The following is a 7080-nucleotide window of genomic DNA, read 5'->3' on the forward strand; positions in this document are numbered from 1 at the left end:
ACATTTACATGTCCTGTTTCAACTCATACAAAACTGTTGATTTGTCATGTTTATACTCATATCTGTGTTTAAAAATGTAGTTACCTGATTAAAATGGGTGCTTCTCTTAAATGCCTTGATAATAGAAGCCGATGTCACTTCCTGTCCTGACTCCTCCTCTTCTCTTTCTTTATTGTAATCTCATTGAAGTGGTGGGTTTCTCCCAAATTTATGAAAAGTTAATTTATTTCGATATAAATTTCTTATATATTATATAATTATTTTTTTCACCACGAGACAGAAATGTAAATCAGGGTAGTGTAGAAAAATATGACGTTGTGGCGCCCCCTAACGGTAGCAGCTGAAATAAGAAGACTTTTAAATGTATTTTTCTCACTCAAATCTTTGTGATGTTACTTTATCTATCTGTGTGATTATTCTACACTTTTTGGGTGTATATTTATGAATGTGAGAACACATGGTGATAAGTCTACCACACATTTATTTTTATAGAGAACAATAAGTGAAATATCACCACAGAGGCTGCTGATTTGTTCTGTGTTCATCAGAAAAAACATTAAATACTTCCAGTGAACTGCAGTCTGCTGTCCGTGTACCGGTGGACAGCGAGAGGTCCAACCTGGAGGACAGAGTGATGGAGTTGGAGGAACGGCTCAGTGAGACACACAGAGAGTGTGTGATCAACACCAAGGTGAGAAACGTAATCCTGGTGTAAATGATTGTACAGCCGAATGAAGAGTCTCATTGTGGATGTGAACATTAATGACTGAATCCGTGATCCTCTTCCTCATAGCAGTGTTTTAGGAGTGTGAGCAGGAGTGAGAGACTCACAGTGTCCTGAAGTACCAGTACAATCATCTGAGGGAAACTGTAACCTACAGCAAGGAGTCACTACAGGTATCAAGTGTTTAAATGTGTGTGTAGACGCCAATTAAACCAACAAGCTTTTTCTTGTAAAACTTCCAGGTCTTCTGGATGAAGCTGAGAAGAAACACGAGCAGGTGCTGGAGTCCAGTGTTCAGCTACAGAAAGAGATCTACAAACTGGTATCAGACATGGACTTACTGTAGCCTCAGCTGAGCTGAAAGAGGAAGAGCTTCTTCAGACTAACAGGAAGTGCAGCAGGTTAATGGCAGTAAGTGGGAAACTCCTTGCATTAAGCAGTACATGATGAGTTCCTCCACATGCTGTATGAACTTGAAGAGAAGAAAAGTTGTATTTCTAGTTGGAGATGCTGAGTTTCTTGTTGATTGAATGGATGTAAAGTTTAAAGCGCCTCTGTTCCATGGTTGTGTTTTAGGAGTGGAAACAGTACCAGGATGTTTACTGTACCATGAAGGTGAAGTACGACGGAATGAAAGAATCCGTGAAACATTTGTAGATTTTCATCACAGACTTGTACAGAGCATGTAGCGCCATCACTTGGCCTGAAAAGCAGCCTAGTGGTCACGTGGTCGGTTATGGCGCTCAATAAGTTCCTGATGTGGTTTCTGTTTGTATTTTTTTCCTCATTTCATTAATTTTTCTTTGCATGTGAATGTGAATGAAAATAAATCTCTTGTTACTGTGTGATGTAATATTTTGCTGGAAATTGCAATAATAAAGTACTTAAAATGTATACATTGTTTTCTTAATGTACTTATTTAACTTTAACACTTATTTTATCAAAAGTCTCTTTTCATTATATGGGACATGGTTTGTATTAATGTTATATGTTTACTTTATTCTACTTAATAATAATAATAATAATAATAATAACATTATTATTATTATTATTATTATTATTATTATTATTAGGTTCAGCAGGTTCACAGAATAATTTACGAGTCACTGTTCTATAAACAATAAAACATTTTATTTTTAATGACTGAAAATGCTACAAAATGTCACATGATGAAGTATAATAATGCAAACACACAAAATACAAATACAATTTCAAATGATGTAAATATTAGTAAGGGGATTTAACAATAAATATAAACATTTATGAATAAAAGTTCCAAAGTGGGTTTAAAAAAACAACCTAATAATAAACAACAATAGATACAAATATTAAATCCACAAATGTAGAATCATAACACAACTATATAATATTAGCAAACAATATTTATAAACTGTAACATTAACACGTCTCTGAATGACTCAAAACACCAGGAGAAATAATTAAAGGAGCAGAACTGGAAGAAACAGCAGGACTGGATGCAGATGAAGGACTGGATGAAGGAGATGGACTTTGACTACCAGGCTGTAAAGACACATATTGTATATTATAATTTAAGCATAATAATAATAATGCTGATGATGATAATGACACATGAAGTGCTTTTTAAATGACATGAATCTGCATTGGTACATTTACATTAGGTTTGGCTGCTGAATTGTTGCTGAAGGATCCAGCAAACTGTGACTTTGTAAAGTAAAAAAGCACATGTAAAATAATGAAAATCCAATAAAAGACAATATGACTATAAAATATAAAAATAATGAATAAGCAGTGATAATGTAAGTGCAGGCTGTATAATGGTGGGGGTGGAGGTAGGGGGCGCTACAGCAGTAGGAGTGGAGTAAAGCAGGTGGAACACTTACGACCTGGTAAAAGAACAATAAAGAGTGTGGAACACAGGTTTTATTTACCTTTTAGTCTTGGTATTTTTTACAGATCTAAATAAGAAGAAACATTGAAAATCTAACATTCAGACCTTTTACAATGATCTCAGTGGTTCCTCTATTTAATAACTGGATGAGACATGGGAATAGATAAAGCAAACATTGTTATATATGATTAGGGGGACAGAGGACATTTAAAGCACATGAGTGTGGTCACAAATATAGTTGTGCAGGTCCACAGTGACGTGACATGAAAGAGATGATCACCTGAAAGTCTGAAATGAACACTTTAGGAGGGTGGAATCCACAAAGACGTTTCTGTGGTCCACCGGAAAGTTTTGACTGGTCGTGGACCTGCACTGGACATTTCTCCCTCTGTACAAATAAAGACCTTTAGTTTATGGTACCTGTGTTTAATCATTTTCATTTATACATTTTAACAGCACATACCTTATAAAACAGATCGAACCATTTCTTCTGACGGGGAACAGGTGTGTTTCCAGCTTCAGAGCCAAACCCCAGTGCTGCCAAACCGCCGCAGACGAGACGTCCACTCATCATCCTCTACTGCCACAGAGGAGACGTCCACTCATCATCCTCTACCGCCACAGACGAGACGTCCACTTATTGTCCTCTACCGCCACAGGCAGGCGTCCACTCATCATCCTCTACCGCCACAGGCAGGCGTCCACTCATCGTCCTCTACCGCCACAGGCAGGCGTCCACTCGCCGTCCTCTACCGCCGCAGGCAGGCGTCCACTCATCATCCTCTACCGCCGCAGACGAGACGTCCACTCATCATCCTCTACCGCCGCAGGCAGACGTCCACTCATCGTCCTCTACCGCCGCAGACGAGACGTCCACTCATCGTCCACTACCGCCGCAGATGAGACGTCCACTCATCGTCCTCTACCGCCACAGATGAGACAGCATCATGATATAAGTGATTATTACATTAAACAAACACAGTAACGTAATGCATGTACAAATATTTTCTTTAAAGATCTATGAATCCGCTGCTGTTGTTTTTAATATTGTACATCATAATAGACGACAGCATGAAAGTGATGCAACATACTGCACTGATGAGCTCAGGAAAAAACACATTAATGTAAATGTAATGCACGTATGAGAAACATTTTTTATAGATACTTGAATCTGTTGTTGTTTGTCAGTAATTTAGTACATAATAAGAGACATTATGTTTTGACTGCGGCCCGTGTGCTGGTGCTTTCATGTAACAGGGTGGAGCAGGTAATCGCTGAGTCTTGGCCGTGTGCGTGTGTGGTCACGTGACAGCACATGTTAAAATCCTCTCGTTTGTCAAACAGGGCGGTGAGACCCTCAGTCTAAATATCATGAGATGTAAAACAGTTTTGCATCTTTTACACTGCGCTGAAACAAATAAACCCCTTTGGATTTCACATCCAACACCTTAAACTCTCGGCCATTACATTAAATCTCATTAAAAAGTCATCATGTAAGAGTTCTTGCCTCAGCTGAATACCGCACTTCCTAAATATTCTGAGTTAATGCTCTGAATGTCCTGAATAATGTGTCTGATTTTAACCGAGTGACAAAAAAAGAAACAAATTCACTGCAATACGTCACGCAGAGCAACATGTTGTTCTACAGACACCGTATTGTTCCTGTTGTCGTAGTTCCTTGTGTATGATGTAAGACTTGGTGGCAGCAACGTCCAAGAAGTTTAAAAAGATCTTTCTGAACCTCTTCGTTCTTGTGGCTAACACTTCATCTTAGGGTATTTAATTCCTTCCCCACATTGGGATAGAAAAGCTTTTGCACTGGCGCACTGAGATGACAAAAGTTTGTGTTTATCACGGTGACACCACTAAATCTGATCCACACAAAACGGGGGTGGAAATGTGTGTAGGCCACGTTCCACACAAACGTTACAGACACGTTCCACACAAACATTACAGACACGTTCTACACAAACATACAGTGGGTACGGAAAGTATTCTGACCCCCTCAATTTTTTCACTCTGTTATATTGCAGCCATTTGCTAAAATCATTTCAGTTCATTTCTTCAAAATCTGTGTTTTTCTGTAAATATGGGGTGCTGTGTGTACATTATTGAGGAAAAGAAATGAACTTAAATGATTTTAGCAAATGGCTGCAATATAACAGAGTGAAAAAATTGAGGGGTCTGAATACTTTCCGTACCCACTGTATACAATCACATACATAGATAGATACATACAATCAATAGAACCACATGGTATTAAACTGAGCGTTTGTGTGTGTGTGTGTGTGTGTGTGTGTGTGTGTGTGTGTTGTTGTTAATGTTGTGTGCTTGTAGATCTGGTCTTTACTCACAGATGCTGAAGGAGCTTAAACTGAATTGTAAACTCGTGCTGGTTTCTCCTCCACAGCTGGAACTTGAGCTGCAGCTGGTTTCTCCTCCACAGCTGGAACTTGAGCTGCAGCTGGTTTCTCCTCCACAGCTGGAACTTGAGCTGCAGCTGGTTTCTCCTCCACAGCTGGAACTTGAGCTGCAGCTGGTTTCTCCTCCACAGCTGGATCTTGAGCTGCAGCTGGTTTCTCCTCCACAGCTGGAACTTGAGCTGGGTGGTGGTACATGGCCGTTCTTAGTTGGTGGAGCAATTTGCCTGGTTAAATCCGATAACGATCGAGACTCCGGCATGCTAAATAGTTACGCGGCCCCTCGTGGTCGGCGTCCAACTTCTTAGAGGGACAAGTGTTTGGACTCTGGGTGTGGTGGTTCCTCTCAGTCTCGCTCCTTACGAGACTTAAAGTGTTGATGGAGCTGTAACACAACAGAGACACTGCTCTTACACACTGCTGTTAGTCTTTATGCCGACACCAGCAAAATTACCCCTGATGCTGACTGAAATCCCCTCATATGACCAAACCCACACTTTATATTAATAGATTTCACTTTATAGCTGTTAAAAAGTTTGCCGTCAAGATTCTCTTTTGCCAAATTTGCCACCTCTCTTTATTCTCTTTGAAACACTGAGTTTATTATTTATTTTTAGAGCTGCAACAACTAATCTAATCAATAATGAAATTGGTTGTGAGTGAATGCTGTGATCCTCATCATGTGAAAATGGTGTAGTTTAATGAAGTGTTATTGTGTAAACTGTTTGTTTGTAACCGGGACTCACACTGGATCTGTTCTGTCGTGACTCATGAGCATCAGATTGCGCAATCGACTCGATCACATCATCATGATGATTTAATTAAAACGGTGCAAACAAACACTAAATCTAAAAGCAGTAAATAACAGCATTTGTACACTGATGCATATTTTTCCTTTTTTTTATACATTAAGTCTGTTAACTTGCTGCGTTTCTCCGTTTCATTCTCTTTTTATAGCATTTGTCTACAACAGTAACTTATCTGTTCTAAAAAGTGATTTACTGCGGCTTTACTACGTTCAAATGCTTGTTTTCAATTTTTATATATTTAATGTATACATATCATTTCATTATTATACAAAATTTTATTTATTATATATTCTAGATGTTTATATTTTCACAACTAAACAAAATTACTGTAGTTTTTAAACAAAATTATTTAAAAAAGTTAATATTTTATATAGATTTTTAAGTATGTTTGCCAACTTGCCATCTGTAAAATATAATACAAATGTTGATTTACACAAATTGCTTCATCTTTCATACTTAAATGATTTTGTATGATTAATGATATACAGTTATAATAAACAAAACATCTAATTATAAGTTTGTTTTTTATCCAGTTAATTGGGGGGAAAAATCATAAGATTAATTGATTACCAAAATAGCTAGTTGCAATATTTATAATTATTGTAATTACAATTATTATTGATAAACAAATCCCCCATAAAATCCTCAAACAGGTGGAAAGGTGATCAGGAGCATCAGTACCGAGTGAAGAGAAGAAAAGTGATCTGTTCCTCATTTATTGTCTAATCCTGATCATTAACATCAAATTCATGGACTTGCAGGAAAAAATGAAAAAAAGAAATGTTGCAGTGAGCAGAAATGGAGCTTTCGGCTAATAGTGTAGGAGAACATCATCATTAGCCTCATGCTAGCCGGGTTCGCTAGCGCTGTTTTTGTGTTAACTAGTTTCTTGGAATATTTGACACAAATTGACCAAAAGACGAATACATTCAATTATTCTTTATTACGATATTTATAATTTATTTATAGCTCACTAAATGTAGAATATTTAACCTGAGGATGAAACCTATTGAAGCTAAGATTAGTTAGCCGGCTAGTTAGCCTAGCTCAGTGGTTCTTAAAGTGTGAGTCTCGGTGTTGAAAAGAGAATAAACCCATAAAGACTAGAAAGTCACCGTTTCAGGGGTCTTACAGTCGCTCCATCCCGGCAGAGGGTCTTCATCCTCCACCTGGAACACGGAGTTTCTCCCGGAGCTCATTACTGATGATGCAGAGTAGTGATGAGTCGGTTATGAACGATTCCTTGATTCTGAACGA

At 38.0% G+C, this 7080-nt stretch overlaps 1 protein-coding gene and 1 long non-coding RNA gene across 3 annotated transcripts in view; one reads left to right on the plus strand and one right to left on the minus strand.

The window, feature by feature from the left end:
* LOC124384638 (eukaryotic translation initiation factor 4 gamma 3-like) overlaps window positions 1-7080 on the minus strand; it is a 1295064-nt gene that overhangs the window by 10188 nt on the left and 1277796 nt on the right. The window lies entirely within an intron of this gene.
* Window positions 599-1504, plus strand: LOC124384725. 2 transcript variants are annotated; one of them, XR_006925534.1, is made up of 4 exons: window positions 599-691; window positions 794-897; window positions 967-1135; window positions 1301-1504. It is a non-coding gene; the product is annotated as an uncharacterized LOC124384725 (long non-coding RNA). The 2 variants fall into 2 exon arrangements; XR_006925533.1 differs by having other exon boundaries at window positions 982-1135.

This window comes from Silurus meridionalis, chromosome 4, assembly GCF_014805685.1.
Source record: "Silurus meridionalis isolate SWU-2019-XX chromosome 4, ASM1480568v1, whole genome shotgun sequence".
Lineage (NCBI taxonomy): Eukaryota > Metazoa > Chordata > Actinopteri > Siluriformes > Siluridae > Silurus > Silurus meridionalis.